Here is a 17,705-nt window from a genome sequence, read left to right on the forward strand (position 1 = left end):
TCAAAGGTATGAGAAAAAAAATATTTTTAATTCTTACTGATGGTCATTCTCCAAGGGTATTTTATTAATCTTACTACCCTCCTCAGCAATATCCTCACACAATGACTTTGTTTTGGATAGGCTATTATATACTGTAATCTTCAGAAAGTATATTCATTAGACATGTGTTGCTTGATTTTCTGCAGAGTTAAAGAAGAGACAAGCAACACATAGGTAACATGGTAGACTGCAGCACCACTTGTTTAAGCATCATTTCAGGAGTCTAGACAAGAACATCATTTTGATGTACCACACCAAGGATTGTACTATAATTTTGAATATTAAAGGGCAGAAAAAGACCATAAAGAGCAGTATGACTGGAAAGCTGGCTTTGAAGAAGACCAGCATAATACTGCAAAAAAACTGTTTGAATTAAATGTGGGGGCTACCATGCACTGAGCAAGTGCTATAAAATACATCATTACCTACAGCTGGCCCAAGTCAGAGTATATCTTTTCTAATGTTTCAAGTAATTTTTTCCATCTATTAATTTTTAGAGGTGTGTTTGCCACTTTCTCTTGATCTCAATATTTTCACTTTGTCTTCCTTAACAGCTACAGTCATCTCTGCTTGGCCTAGCCTTTGCTCTCACTGTTTTCTTTCTCTTTTTCTTTCTTTCTTTCTTCCTTCCTTTCTTCCTTTCACTCTCTATTTCTTTCTTTTTTCCTTTCTTCTTTTTTTTCTTTAAATCTACATTGGGCCAACAGCAAAAATACCTTCAATGTGATTCTAGTCCATAATATGCTGAACAGAAAAATAAAGGTAGAATGACACAGATTTCAAATGGCACCTTTCATCTTCATGGGATCCCAAATTACTTTCCAAAGCACTGGCAGGGCAAGCACAAAAACACTGCGGTAGGGAAGTAGCAGTATAAAGCCACGTCTCTAGTATGCAACAAACAGCTCTTACACAGCCTTAGATAAAGAGTATGATCTGCTGATAGACAAGAGTATTGGGTGCTTCTCATCATTTCCTTTCAAATTCTACCTGGGTGGTTAGTAAATATAATAAAAATTTTTAAAAAGACATAACAAAAATTCTAATCAATGTCTTTTCCAAAATAAATCACTCCCAACAGTGCAGCGATCCTCCTTAGGATTATAATGCAACGTTGCTATTTAAATGCATTTTATCTATCTGTGAAACATCTATTTCATTGCATCTTGAATTGTAAGTAATATGCAGGAGTAACTGAAATGAGGACAAGCAGAACTAGCACAGAATTGCAACTGCCTTAGGTCCCGCGAGGTAGCTGTGTCACACTGAATACAAACAATCTGGCCCGCTCCCTAGAGAAGACTGAATAGGACATATCATTCAGGATAAAAATAAATAGCAAGATTTCTAAAAGGTTTAGCTAAGGTTTTGGATGCGTTCAGTCTCCAGCCAATAGAAGTCACTTGAATGGGCATGCTAGCCTTTATGATCTGTTTAATAGGGTCGCAGTTAGATAATCCACAGTAGAAGCATATAAATGTTTAGAACTGAACATACAGTTTACAAGTCTGTCTCTTGCTCTACACATTGATTTTCAACTGAAATCACGCATGCTTTTCTTTATAGTTCAAATCGTAGAATTGCAACACATTATTTGTATTCCAGTAGTGTCAAAATGCTTCAGGCAAAATGCATACCTCCCTGTTTCAGATGTTGTGTATAAACAAATAAGGGGAAAGCCCATGACTGAAAATCTTACATTAGAAAATAATTAACCTTTCAAAAGGAGAGGGAAGCATGTTTAAAATACAAAGCTGCATGCTTTTTCAGACTTGCTAGTTTCACCTCTTTTTTCTAAAATTACAAAATAACTAAAAATGAGCGTGGGTATACTGCAAGTGGGGAAAGAAAAGTGGATCGCAGAGAAAGAGCAGGAATGTTTAAAGAATTATTTGAAACTGTTCATATCCTGAGGAGAAGCGGAAGGTAGGCAGAGCGGCAGACAGGAAGGCAAGACTGGAGGAAGCCGGGCAGTGGGATGAGTGAACCCCTGAGCATCCCAGGAAAGGATTAAGGTCACTTTGTTCCTGATCTGAAGTCAGTCACAATGAACAGGAACTTTTCGACTTAGTTCAACAAACTTGGATTGGGGCTGGTTTTGATAAGTTTCTTTCCTGTCTGAGGAGGAAGAAAATGTGAACTAAATTCTTTAAAAGGTTGATCAGCTCAGAAGACACATGCATTGCGTGTGTCTTCGCACAGGTTTAACTACACTGCAAGCGTTACCGGCTCAGCCTTCAAGAGCTACCATCAGAAATATGAGAAAGAAATGCAGTGCTCAAGCTCTTGAGTCACCTCTGGGCAAGGAAACACTGGATGTGACATAGTGTAGATGCACTGGCGCTGCTCGAAGACCAAATCCGTATCATCCCACACTGCGCAGACAAACAGGTGAGACTCTGCAATGTGTCATATATAAACATGCCTCAAGACTGCTGTTCAAAGCAATTTATCGGATTGTTTCTCTAAAGCTTTCAATATCCTGAAGTGAAATAAATCTCGTTATAACTGGCACAGTGGTAGGGAATCTAGTTCTTAAGAAAACTATTTCTCTAACTCAAATATTTATGAGAAGCCGATGTATAATATCCCTATTTCCAACAGCATTTTTGTCTGAAGAGCTGAGGACAGAAAAAAATGAAAACCTTTAAAATGATGTTAAATTGGTTTATAAAATAAATCCATGAAAAGATACCACAGAGAACATATTTTCTGAAGGTAGGAACATTATTAACTGCAACATGTAGCAGAGAGTGTGTTCCAAAAACGATGAGGAAAGTACGTGTTTGTCTGGTTGTTGTGTGAAACTGAGGCTAAAAGAAAGATTTACTCCTTCAAATAGCATATTTATGAAATGGGACAGAAAATACAGGGAAGATATGGCAAAGACATCCTAAGATAGCCTATTTAGTTGAAATACATTTTTAAATACCTTTTAGTATCACATTAGTAAAAATGCTGTGACTATTCAGTTTCTTGTTTTCAGAGAAATGAAACAAAACAGCTTTGAAAGCAGAGAGAAAAAACTCACTTTGAGAATTATTGCCTGTGTCAGCAGCTGTTACTCAAATTTCTTACATATGGTGCCAAGAAAAAAAATATGCTTCTTCAAGCGTATTATTGTACATTGCATCATTATGTAGTTTTGACAGTCTGAGAGATATTTATTTCTTCATTTCTGGTTAAAACAGTACATACACCAAAGCTGAGGAGAATCGTAAAGTTACATAAAATAGGCAAAGCTAACAGCATAAAGACCCATATGTCCATATACAACCTCCTAAAATAGCAGTTGTGCATATGGACACAAAATCATACAGGACATACTATAAAAACAAGCCTTGAGTGATTGCAAGTTGAAACTTCCACGGAAAATTGAGAAGTGAGTAAAAGGCGGGGACTCCTGAGGGGAAGATAATCTGTAATTACTCTGAGGAAAACTGAATATCTCCAACAATAACAAGCCCAAACGGCATTGCCACTAGTCCACTTGTGTATGTTTTAGAGTTATCCATGTGAAGAGCATTCCTACCATTTGCAGCTGAAGCTATGCTGTATGGGGAAGGTGGATACTCTCCGTAAGCTGAACTAGAGCACTAGCCACAACTAGAACTAGATGGCAACTAGTTCAGCCATCAAACTACTCAGAAGGCAATACAGACTATGGAACAGAAATTCAAAGTACAAACAAGTTGACAAATGCTGTGGGAAGCAGTATGGCTTAAGGTAATAAGGTTTTGGATTCACAAGATCTATTCTGTTTTCTGCCTTCTCCAGGGCTTCTATTGGTCTGCCCTTTGGTAAATCACTTTTCAGTTTTCCCATCAATAGAAAGGTAATATTAGTACTTACGGATTTTAAGATAATACTAAGATCCAGACAATACTTATATCATTTCAGGCATAATCCTCCAAAGACTTTTACAGAACTAAATTGTAAAGGTAATGTGAGCAAGTAGCTTTACAGGACGGTTTACGCTGAAAGAAAAACAACTTGCTACCTTGCCAAATTCAGATGGAAAAGTAAACTTAGCTTTAGCAATTACTTGATCAGCCAGAAACTCAACAATAATAATAATAGTAAAACTGCAGTAAAACATTTTTCAGTAGTGGCAAAAATAAACTATTTTGCAAAACTTAATTAAATATTCCTATTTTGAAAATGAAATAGGCTTTGTTGAGTCTTAAGTATAGGACTCAAGAATGGTGAATGTTATAAAGAAAAATGATAGTAAATGTTAGTAAAAGCATATTTATCTTTGACACAGGTTGTTAAAAATACACTAATATGAGTGCAGTATTAATCATTATGCAGAAATGATTTTACCAGGATTTATATATTTTTATATAGATACACGCCAAACTCTTTGCGAATCCCTAGGCCTAATGTTTCCTTCGAAAGCCAGCCAATAGGCGGCTTTCAAAGATGCCAACTTATAGGAAATATGGCCTCACATACCTGTTTGAGAATTCTAGTATTTGAATACAATTCCAGAGTTTCTTAGTCAGAAATGTGAAAAATTGACTCTCTGTATTCAATTCCAGTAGAGAGAATTGACATACATGCCTCCAGTTTATTGCTAAATTAAACATTTCAAGTATCTTTTACATTTTTCATGCTGGCAGACTTCATGCATTGCTATTAGACCCTACTGATACGAAACAAAAATTCTAAGAAATATTTTATTTTCCTTTTAAAAAAATGCTGCTAAGGATTTTTTTTTTTCCCCTTTGGCTATAGTGTATGACAGAGAGTAATTAATATTGGTGTGCTGATGCATCTTTTCCTTTCAAAACCAGACTGCATAATCTCCAAAATATTCCATGGAGAAGAAGCTTGGTTGTCTTCAAATTACATTCCTATAAGCAGAAATACTGACATACACATAGCTACTGCTGTTTAGCCAGAGTTGGGGAAAAGATAACTGCACCTTCTTTGCTAATATCCACATTTGCTTGTTTTGTATCATTACGTTTCCTCATTATCTCAACCGCCCATCACTCCTGGGTGGGAAGATCTCAAATACAGTTCTTGTCACTAATCCCAGAGTCCTAGCAGTCTTGTAGCACCTATCATTTACTATCCTCTTATTGAACTTTTGGCACTTTACTGGTAAAGGTGAAGTTTTAATGATAGCTTTCAGTGCAGTTGTTAACATTGTTACCGCTCAAAGTGACTAGAACTCAGGCGCACTAACTTTTCCAACAAATGTGTGATAGCATAGTGGAACAGCATCACGAAACATGTATAATATTCGATTAACGTGATGTAATAAACCATAATGGATGAGGAAATACAACATAAACTTTAAAAAAGGAGGGTGAATATGTGATTTGCATGATACACAGCATCATGATAGTTTATGCCATAAATAATAAAACCTTTTACATTATATGACTTTCTAAAAAAGCTTACTAGTTATTCTGAAATAGAACAAGAATCTTTCTAAACCAAAACCACGCACCTCAGAGTGGCCAGTCCTAGAATGAGCAGAAGGCTTCCATTTGTATAAACACCTATCTGAACAAGAAAGGAGATAAAACCGTCTAGTGACTAAATAATGCCCAAACGCATGACTATACATAGCCCTGGAATTACTTTCAATTTTAGCTACATGTAAGTTGTATAGGACATATGTATTAGCATATAAATATGTGCCCCCAAATCTGAGAAATAAATATATGTTCCAATGAGATTTTGAATCCTGAAGAACATTTCAGAAGTAACAGTTGCAGTTGATAAATGACACTCAGAGTATTTCAGTACTTAAGGATCATCATACCCTTTGGAATGCAGCACCTGAAGATTATTTCACTTATTCTGAAATCATGCTTACTGCAAGCTAGGTTAAGCTAAAACTAAATACTTCTTTACAAGAAATAAAATAGAAATATATTTACAAAAGATCATTAAGAGAGAGGTTTATAGGGCTGAAAAGACACATAGATCTAACTTGTACTTGCATAAGTTCCAAAGAACCCTCTCACCTTATACCTGTTCAGCTGACAGCCAAGTAGGGGCTTCGCAGTACCTTTGCTGAGGATCCTGTTCTTCTTCAACCCACTATCTTCGTGTTACTCTTATTAATAATGTCTGTCTTGCAGACAAATACAGTTTTTCAAAGACTAGCTCCATCTTTGAGGGTATTCAGGTAGAAGATCCTTACATGTCTATACGAATGTCTTGCTCTTTAACTTAATTACAAGAAATTACTACCTATAAATAGAATGTTACCAGCTCACTCCAACTTTACAAGTCAACACCCTTTTATATGATAATGGGCAATTATTAGCTGGCCAGAAAAAAGTAAGGATCAATTCCACTGCTTAGAGGCTATTAAAAAAATCATTAAAATGTCATAAGGCAAAACTCACATTACCAAGGCAATATTGAAAACTCGGGATGCAACCTTTATAAACTGACTTTGATTTTTTACATAAAGAAGGAAATTGACATTTTACAAGCATAAAAATGAAATTAATGTCTATAGCTAATTATATTTTTTGGTAAAATCAGTAAAATGATGACTGAGCATTTGAAAGATGACAGACTGGGGATGAGAAGACCCAAGTCAAGTTAATAAAATGGTTCATATGACTTTAGCTGAATATTCCTATGTTTACATGTTTTTTAACTTTAAGGCTACAACTGAATTATGAATGAAATACCGTACTGAAACATGACCCCTTTATTTCCCTATCCTACAAAGAAACAAACAAAAAAGAGTGACTATCAAGCAAAATATTCAGTCTTTTAAAGTCTATATCATGAATATGTACTCCTTTTAGCAGTCCTTTTATTGTTATTATTAGACGGATAAATTTCAGATGCAGCTTCTTATGGTGCACTTTTTTTTTTGGTTCCACAAATGCTTTTTTAGAAGAAATTTTTGAAAAGTATTCCTCCATTTTCCTCTAGAACAAAAATGTTAGAATATTGATAGTTTCTATGAAACATAAATTCCAGCTTTGGAATTCATTAAGTATGTTGCCTTTGAGTGTTAATATTGTTTCATTCGAATTACTGAGCAAGATCTATAAAATCTTATGGCCAAAAAGACAAATCAAACCTACCGGAAAGAGCTAACTTAATTTTTCAGAAGGAAAAGTGTACTAGGAATCCTCAAACCTAATAGAAATGCCTTTTCGGGGTTATGACTATTCCTCACTGCACACCTTCCTGAGAAAATTAAGTATATTGTTACGCAGTATTTCATTAGCATATACTGAATTTTATACTTTGTTTGGAGATCCCTCTCACCCCCAGCCCAGGGATTCAGCTATCTGATCCAGAGCAAATTTGATGCAGCGCGGCTTTGGGCCTTTGGCTTAGTTTTACTAAGAAATTTTTTTAAGATATGAGAATGCATGTAAACAAAAGCCATATAAGACTGCAAAAATAAAAAGCACAGATAAAGCGCAGTTGTTGAGAGGATAATAGTAGCTCAAAAATGGGAAAGGAAATGTACTACCATGAAAAGGTATAATAATACTCTGCAAAAAATATATATATATATGTGGAGAATCTAGAAGGGAGCAGGTCTGGATGTTTGAGGAACAGCCCACCCCAAGGACTAACAGAGACTGACTCTTTTCCAGCTGACGGCTGCCTCGCCATTGGCATCTCATATTTATCTGAAGTCATATCAGTGGCTATGTTGAAGGTATGCTGAAGCTTAGCCCAGTAGCGTGTTACTCCCAGTTGTTTACTGCATGCATTAATAATGGATGTGTGCTCTTAACTTGTGCATATACCATTTGCAGAGTCTCTGCAAATGGTAGAAAATGTCTTAACAAAGATGACCCGTTGACAGAAGGTTATTTCTCCCAACTCAGTGGAAGCTTCTCTGAAAAGCTGAGCATTGTTTTTGCAAAATATAATTAATCAGACTACTACATTTGGAAAGTCTTTTCAAGATTTGGATTTTAGTTGGAAAAGTAGTATCTGCGTACATTTTTATAATCTCATTTTAAAAGTCAGGAGAGAGGAAAGTCACACAGTTGATCAAGGTGCTGATGCTGACACTCAGCAGAGGTAGTTTCAGCTTCCTCTATCACCACTCATTTCCTATATGATTCTGAGCTAGTTCAATTTAAATGTTCAGGCACTTAAGGTTCACACAAAGCAATGGGTTCTAGAGACCTAAATAGCTAAAGGCAACCTGTTTTCTCTCTGATTTAGGTGCCATTTATGCCCACTCTGCCTTAAGGAGTATTGCAAACACCACAAAAATCATATAGTGTTCAGATAATAAACAACAATATTTAGTATATTAAAGGTACTTAAAATCGACAGTCTTGCATCAGGATCTATTTTGAATGGATTTTTAGAAACTGATATTCGAGGAGTTGTTTAGTGTGTAGTATTTGCCTTCTTTGGAGAGTGTACTTGCTCTCTTTAGAAAACATAAAGAGTTTATTGGAGCTCCTAAAGGGAACAGAACTGAAAATGTTATTGGTTATATGTAACATTTGAATTTATTTGACTTAATGATTTTGTAGTACTTATATTTTTACAAGGTACAAACATTCCTACAAGTATGACATTGGTTAACGGATTAATAAAGAGCATTGATCTGCAGGATTTATTCCTTTAAAGAACATTAAGGTTTTATGCAGAAGAATTTTTTGTTCATCTAAGCTTTAATAGATTTTGATTTTTAATTCTTACATACTGTCTTAATAATATTCTCACAAGTCATTAAGAAATTGACTAATGAAAATAGAATCTTAAACTATTTTTTATAGCTTCTTTGTTTATACTCCCAAACAGCCACAATCTCCAGTGGTATTACAGAAAATAGCAAGGTCTTTAAAACAATTGAGAATAATTCTAGCTACTATGTTGTAGAAAAATATTTTCAGAGGAACTCAAAAACGCTCTTTCAGATATTTATGAACATAATGATCAGTCAAAATGCAGTCAGGTGGTTCAGGAAAGTCACTTCACTTGTGAATTTTAGAATTATCTATTCGTCTTCTCATTTTAGCCACTTTCAAAATATGCTCATGAAAGTTTGCCAAGTAACCTAGTTTGGCATCTGTGGAACAATAAGCACTTTTGATTTACTTCGAGTCATTATTTAGTGCTTACTGACACTTACAACTCACATACTGAATCATAGTTACCAACGCCATACAGCCATTAAAAAGTGACTCTGGTGTTTTACCTGACCACAATGAACATACAGGAGAGAAACTTTTTTAGATATTATAGATAAAACAGTATAAATGGACTGAAAAAATAGGACCTGATTTATTTCCCACTGTAAGGCTGGAGAGAACCCACAAAGTTCAGCAGGCTAAGCATAAGTATCATTGAACTTTCATAAAACTACACTAATTCACAAATGCAGAACTCAAATGAGAATATAGTAAATGGGAGCACTATTTCTCTGCAGTTTAAAAGATATGATAATGTTGTCATGATCAGAACTGGGAACGTGAACATTCGTAAAAGGAGATGCTTACATTTCACTGCTTTCCGTTTGATGGAATATTTTTACTTGAAATTTTCATCTTTTACAAACGCATATACATAATCTTCAATATTATTGGATTCATTCCAATAGAGAATACAAATCTAAAAACTTTGTTCATAAAAATGTACAATGTTTATAGAAAAAAAAATACTTCACAGAATAGATTGTTTGGCTTTTTTTTTTTTTAAACTATTAACAAGAATCGGAAAAAGTTCAGTAGAAGATTGTAGTTGTTAACAAATTTCTGTTACCTCTCCAGCTCAAATCAAGTCAGAAAACTTTGTGCATTATACTTTAAAGGTTTCATGGTATTTAAAAATGGAGCCCTGCATCTACTGACTTATAAAATTATTTTTTATAAGAAAACACTTTAATTATCATATCCCACTGTTTAACCATGCTTACCCATGTCATACACAAATCAAGAATGTCTGTGAAGGACTTGCAGATCCATATCTGAAGAGACTGTGTATCAGAAATGACTATTACTGATGCTGATTGGTGCTGAAGGTATTTATTTATTGCCCTTCTGAACAAAGTTGTTAAGAAAAATTTACTATAGTATATTCAGAAGTCATTAGCAATTTGAGACCCTTCAAGTGTTAAATGCAAAACATGGGCAGTTCTGAGCACTCTGGTCATGCTGATTTTTTGAAGAAAAAGCTTTTAAAGATGGTTTAAATAGAATGAATATATTCCCTACCCTTAGTAATTTCTGGAAATTAAAACTTTGAAAATACATTGTAGCACACTGCCTGGAAAGTCAAGTAACAAAATTGCTAGTATCTGAGGAGGTTTTGTCCTCTACATACTTCTGCTTGTTTTATTTGTCCTTAAGTAACAAAAACCAAAAACAAACAACACCCCCCAAAAAAAAACACAACAAAAAAAAAGAGCTACAGGCTAGCCATTTCCATTAAGATAAGGGAAAGTTACTGTTTGAATCAATTAAAATCCTGAAAAACATCCTGCAAAGCAACAGAATGTCACCAGCACTAGAAAAAAGCTCCACTTACTGGGCTACTGTCTACTTTTGCAGAAGCTTATGCTTACTGTATACATCAAACTGTGTGTCCAAATACTGTGCTCCATGAAAACAGCTTCTTCTACTATTACTGTTCCCTAAGCGCACACTTGTGACTGCAGCTGTAATTGATTTTCCCAGTTAGGGATGGGAATCAACCGGTACACAGAAATACTAAATTATCCCCCCTCCCTCTTCAAACAGGGAAAGGGAAGGCAGCTTGGGGAGCTTTTATCTCATTATGGGAGGTAAAAATATGAACAAAGGAGAAAGGGCAAAGGTTAAAAATGTAAAAATGGGGCTGCCTAAAGATGTGACATGAGAAGGGAATAGAAGCATCCCTTAAGACTGTGGGCTGCTCCCTGACTCCCCTCCATCATCACCCTTGGGGCTACACAGTGCAACTCTCTAAGGCCAGGAGGAGATGGAAGAGATAATGGGGTTTCAAAGGAGAAATAAATAAGAGGGCAGGAGAAAATCAGAACCGGAAACTCAATGAGTAGTCCCAGAGAGCCAGAGATGTGCATCTGGGTCTTGCTGCAGCAGGGGCCCGAGCTAGGGAAACCTGGGACCAAGAGCTCAACTTCATACCTACTGCTCCAAGAGGAGTCTCTGCTTTATGCTGCTGAGCAAATTAGGCCATTCCCAGAGCCACGGGATTAGCAGGCAGCAGAAACTTGCCCACTAAACTGGTGGGTTGGTGGATCTGCTTTGGATGAGGAGGACAGGAGTGAGGAAAGGAAGCCCATGACCCAGAGGCACATGGAGGTGTTTCCAAGGGTGGGTTAGAGGCAGCTGGCTACCCCAGCTTGGGGCCTTGAGGGCTGCAATTTCGTAGGTGAGCATAGTCTCCCTCGGGACACCTGGAAAGGACTCTGAATTCAAGGGAGCTCACCTCCTGGGGCAAATGACAGAGGATGATAGTATGAGATTCTGTGCCCACTGCCTCAACCTGGGGTGTGAAGACCTGAAAAAAGTTACTCTGAGGCTCCTGCCAACCAGCTTTGCTTGCAAAAAGGGAGACAGAAACATGGTGCCCAGCTCATAAGAGAAATGGCACAACTCGTTGTACTTTTCTCCCCATTCACGCTCAGTTGTCTGACCCCAGTGGTTATGGATGGAAAGGAACAGAAAGGAAAAGTCACAGATGTATCACTACCTACTAAGGCTCCATAAGGCACTATTATGGACTTAACTGCAGATCATCAAGCCAGTCTTAAAATTGTTAGGAAATGAACATAATTTTCTTATTCCATCTTTGATATAAACAACAGTTAAAATATTTGCATTTATTTCCCTCCCCACACACACACTCCTCAGGCAACTGGGTTCTGGGTCATTCTCTAGCTCATTACAATAATTTCCATCATACAGAAGGGGAAAATAATCAAAAGGGCAAGGTTACAAGAAGCGTCCATGCAAAGCTGGGATTCAAAGCTGAACTGGTTTTCTGTATCATGTGTCCTCTTTGAATTGTTGTATGGTTTTAAATCTAGTGAAGTGGCTTTATATAATAAATAAATTCAGGTTAGGTTAAGGCCCATTTTTTGACTCTCTTTGTAACCAAAGATTTCTATTTCATCAGACTACCCAACACACAGTATCTGCATCACCAGACACAGAACATAATATTATTGAATAGAGAGCCATATTGCTCTTCTATCCTATTTACAGTATGCAGTAACTGATTCCAAATTTGGTAATGATTATTTTTTTTTTTACTTTACTAAATAAGAGATATTTTTTAAGATCTCTGTACTGAAATTTTAGAAACCACCTTTTTATTTATTTATCCTTGATGCCAAGGATACTGATACCGAATTTTTTTAAAGCACAGTGGTTTTCTTGCATCAGAAGAGACCAAATGCCAAATATTTCACTTTCTTACAATTAACATAAAAGATGCTTAAGAAGTCCTGCCAGGGATTTTTTTTTTCTGTTAATATCATACTGTTATTACTACCATAGCAATTGGTAAATAGAGTAGAATAGTTAGTAACACAGAAGTTATATACAGCTAGGTGTAAGCTGACCCTTTAATTTCCATAATTAGACATTCTGTTTAACTCACAGAACATAAAAAGGTATCTGAGCTGTCTACAGCTAGGTGGTTAAGTAGATCATTGGTAGTAAACAACGATAAGATCGTTTTTCACACACAGGCACTTCCACACTATAAAGCTGCTCCTGTGCTAAAACCAATATCAGATTTCCCCTCTACAATTGCTTTTACAAAATACATTGACTGATAGTAATTGACTGATAACCTTAAAAGCTCTGGGAACAGTGATGAAAAGACAAAATGCACATTTTTGATGATGTGAAACAATATTTTCTGGAGTTTATCAAGTGACTAACAAAAGCACCTTTCTCGAGGGGCCTAGACATAATTCAAAGTTAAAACGGAGACTAGGAAATAACCAAGTATAATACTAAAGATATATTTCCTGAACTAAACACCTGCTGTTGTACTGATTGGCACTTGAGTGCATGCATTGCATATGGATAAAAATAACGAGTACACTCATTATAGCGAGTGATTCACAATAAAAGATAATCAGGAGGTAAAAACCACACTGCAACGCCTAAAGAACTGTATACAAATAACAAATATGGGGATTCCTGGCTTGGATATAGTGTGTTGGGTATTTTGACTTCACTGTGTAATACTTACTTGGTCATGATAAAAAAGCATTAGTATGTTTGCTATTAGCCATAGTTTCCCAATAAGGTACCTAGTGTGACAAATCCAGCTTTAAACTTATATTTAAAGCTAACTGAATAAGTTAAGGTTATTTTTTAGAGATGGCAGAATAGTGTATCATACTGGATCAGTATTAACAGTGATTATTGTCCAGGTGGCTGATCCTGCAAGATTCCATAGTAGCATAGGATCCTTGGGATGCTCAGGGAAGTAGCAGATCATATCCTAAATTACAGTCCTACAGGGGGTCTATATCTGCATGAGAAAGATAAGCCTACACTTTTCTTAATAAGAAGAAAGAAATATTTCAGATTTAAATTTTTAATATTATGAAAAAAAATTCATTAAAATTTTAACTCGGGTCCTGTCAAAATATTATCACTGTTTGCACCAGAAGGGGCAAGGCCCATGCCACCCATGAAAAAAAAAAAAGTTGTACTTGAGCTACTGCCCTTTTTTATAGGTCTAGCTGGCACAGCTCAAGTGAGGAACATAATGCTTTGCCTAAAAATACTGTAAGGAACAGATATTGCAAACTGGAAAAGAGAGGCGTGTTCACATCAGGGGGGAAAGCAATGACTGTCATGGAATATTTCCCAAGATTGAGCCTTTCCTTTTTAAAACCTCATAAAACTTCTTCTAATCTTTGTATTTTCCATGTTGCCCTCAAGATCAATCAATTTCTTGAAGTTATTTGATTAATTAAAGAGAAAATTGCTGTTATTTGATCAAAAATAATAAAAAACATACCCCTTGCAAGTCAATAAATGTCTACATGATTATGACAAAAAATTTAAAAAGTAAGAAGAATTTATCATAGTCACTTTATAGATTTGCCCTAAATACCCCCACTAACTATACAAGCAATGTCATTGCAAAATTATGAAGACATCATTATTGCATTCTTTTTAGAGCAGTTTTCATGTAGCATTATGATGGCCAAACAATTAAAATTCAGGACTTCAGAGACCCAATGGCAATGCTGTCACAATGCAATTTAGGACAATCAATTTAGATGCAGCAGCTGTTTTTCAATGAGATTTTTATGTTTACTCAATTTTGCTGCTAGGTTAATTGAGTCATATTGAGGTCAAGTGGCTTGTCTGCAGGCACCCAGATGTAGGCTCAGCGAGAATTAGAACCCAGGACTATTACAACGATAAGCCTTTGTTTCCAGTACGACAAAAATGCAAACAGAAATAAAATTATCACTGTAACACTGTCAATAAAAAACTGTGTCAGCTGCCACAGCAGTAGATTACTTAGATTACTTGCATCAACAAGGAACAACCGGTATGTAAAATGGAAGAAAATGCATTAACGTGAAAATGAGGATAAAAAAGAGCTAAATACTTTAAAAGTTACATCATCTTAACAAATTGACTTATTTAAAACACATGCCAACAAGTTAAACTTGAGTAATAACCAAAGCAGAAAATCTTAAATAAAATCTTTGCATTTTACCACAGGACAGAACAATTTCTGACTGAAACCATTACACAGACTGACTGCTTGTCTCCCTAAAAGGAGTATCCACCATAGTAGGCAATGTGAAGCAACACACACTCAGAAGAACAACTTGAGCTTCTTCAGCCCACTGCTGAATGCAGTTCAGCTGAAACTATTCTGAGAAAAGGTACGACACAAAGGGCCCTATGTGTAACTATAAATAATTAAAAATGCTGAGTTTAACAATGACACATATAAAAATAGCATATTTTCACTCTAAAAGTCATATTGCTTTTGCAAAACTATATTTTAGAGTGTCAAATTATCCTAGCTTGGCTTATCTAGCCATTACTGAGCCACAAGTCTCAGTATGCGTTACTAGAGAGGGTGGAAACGGCAAAGATTTTGACTGAGCGCATTTCCATGCATAAGTACAGCAGAACTGGGTATCCCAGGAAAAAACTGAGGTCTTGATTAGCAGCAAATCTGACAGATAGAACATGGCTAAAAAGTGAGAGGTCAGAGAAGCATAAGTGACAAATTGTTTAGAGAAAGAAAAGAAAAATAGGTGGTGGTACAACTGGAATAACAAACTAGCAGCACTAATATGTCAAAAGGGCTCAAGACAGCTAATGTGGTTAACATCAAAACATGGAAAGGAGTCACAGAGATGACAGAAGAAGAGCTCATCTACAAAAGCAATTTAATTTGGATTGAGAGTGCACTTTCAAGACAATTTCTTCATCATCCATGCTATAGTCTTGGAGCGTGCAAATTGGACTCCTTCAGATAAAACTAAACTGAAAGATTGCTCCAGTATCACACTTGACATGCTCTGACCACCAACAGAAGTTCAATCCAAGATGCTAGGCTAGACCTAGTCTAAAATAAAATGCCAGAAATACATATAACATTGCACCAATTGTTTTGTGGTACAGATCAACACCTATAGCACTGCCCTGCTTACAAACAGATACAATCCTTTAAGAGCATTTAGGTGTAGGTAGAACCTGAAATTGTTTCCAAAACAGGGAGAGACCTTAAAAAAGTGCTTTATTGAATTAGAGACCAACAGGAAGAACACTCAGCAAATAATTAGGCACCCTTACTGAAATTCAGAGTGAACTAGAGGTCCCATGTTGTACCTACAGGAAATTTTGGGGTGATTTCCTGACTTAATAACAGGGTTGAATGTCAAATGGATTTTTACAGAAATGTCTGTGGAATAAGCAAAAAAACCAGGGGTTTAGCTTTTTTCCTACTGTGCAAACATATTTCGATATCTGTCTTTGCCAATATATGACAGCTGCCCTGATAAATCTAGCGTTTTCTACAAGCCTGTGCAATTACAAAATAGAAAAGTGATAATAAAGGCCTGTTAAATATTCCCAATTATCTGAAGTGTTTACTGAGAAAGAAAACAGAGTCAAATGACAAAGGTAGTTCAATCAATAAAACCTCATTTGAAAAGAATTCAAAGATTCTTTCTAAAAAATTGAAAGATTTAAAAGCAATTCGTGAACAAATTTTTTTTTAATTCAGTAATGAAGTGGAGAAATAACAGGTGGATACTGCAGAAACATGAAGGGCAGACACAGACGGATGTGCTGCTGGAAACATACATTTCCCTTTAGCACTCTGATCAGATGTTTGAAGAACCATTTACTGAGAAGAAAGTTATGGAATCACAAATTGAACTCTATGCATCGGTCAATACTTTGAGAGGAATTAAGGACGTAATGGTGACAAAGAGTAAAGAACAGACCCATCAAAGATGATCACATTTCTCAAGTCAGAGAAAAGCAAAGCGAAATGGTTTGCAGCTAGAGAAGAATATCATCTTTTTTTTTTTTTTAAATAAAAATGGACACTTATTCACTGTAACTGTCAATGGAATCATAGAATCATGATTTAGTTCAGAAGAGACCTCCAAGGGTCATCTGGTCCAAACTCCTGCTCAAGTGAAATCTAATTACAGACAAGTTAGCAATAATGTGTTCATATCATTTATTTCTGAGTACAATAAAAGCCTTCCTGCCTATTGTAGCCAACTCCAACAGTCTGATTTTTCCTCAGTAAAAAAGTTTACTTTACCAATATTATCAGTCTGTCATACACATAAATGTACGTTTTTCAGAATGCCTTGTTCAGGAATTGTAACCTTCTGAACTGTTAAAAAGCTAAAATCTCAAACTCTAAAATGCTTCTATTACAGAAACAGATACCGTAATGTCATACAAATTAGGAAATATCGCTTAGATTGGTAGCATCATGACTGTACATACTGGGGATAAAAAGTTTTGAAAAAACTCTGGCTGCTTCCTACTTGCACTCTCTTTGATTTGATTTTTAGTCCACTCGGGTATTGTCTAAACTAATCCTGAAATTTCTTGTTGTTTCTCTGAACACAGTGTTTCTCCAAAAGGCTTTATTGTAAGGTAATAAGGCTGCTTATTGTAAAACACAGAGCCGAGATCAGAAAAGCAAGAAGATCAGAGATGTTTCAGACTTGCGATTAGAGAGTGACGACGCACAGGTAGAATTACTACTGCTTGATTATTATTTTACTGAAACTTTATGATTGCAAAACAAATAATCAAGCTTTTGAAAATGCTATAGTCCTGTTTCATTTCTCAAGAAAGACTAGCTTTATTTCTTTAGTAGTAGGTAGTTACTGACAGAGAAGAGATTGTAATTTTGTTATTAAAGAAAAGTATGTAGGAAAACATAAAAGCACTTACATGTGAAGGCCTAGATAGACACTGATGATTGATAGGATGCTGTGTACTTCATTCTTTGACATAGAGATAGGCTTTAAGGACAGAGGAAAGGAAGAAGAAGAATAGAAAGAATGGGGCCTCTTTGTTGAACAACTGAGTGAAGCAGACTCCCTGAAGAAAATACTGGGATACTGCGGACTAAAAAAAACAGGCAGATGTTAGGAAAAGGACAGTGGGCTTTTAGCTACTCTGTTAGACAAATGGGAAATCTGCAGCAATAGCTTTATT

The 17,705-nt window shown here is 35.9% G+C and overlaps 1 protein-coding gene across 2 annotated transcripts in view; it reads right to left on the bottom strand.

Moving 5' to 3' along the window:
- IL1RAPL1 (interleukin 1 receptor accessory protein like 1) overlaps positions 1–17,705 on the bottom strand; it is a 764,216-nt gene that overhangs the window by 313,246 nt on the left and 433,265 nt on the right. The gene's annotated exons all lie outside the window — the stretch shown is intronic.

Source organism: Struthio camelus, chromosome 1 (genome assembly GCF_040807025.1).
Source record: "Struthio camelus isolate bStrCam1 chromosome 1, bStrCam1.hap1, whole genome shotgun sequence".
Classification (NCBI taxonomy): domain Eukaryota; kingdom Metazoa; phylum Chordata; class Aves; order Struthioniformes; family Struthionidae; genus Struthio; species Struthio camelus.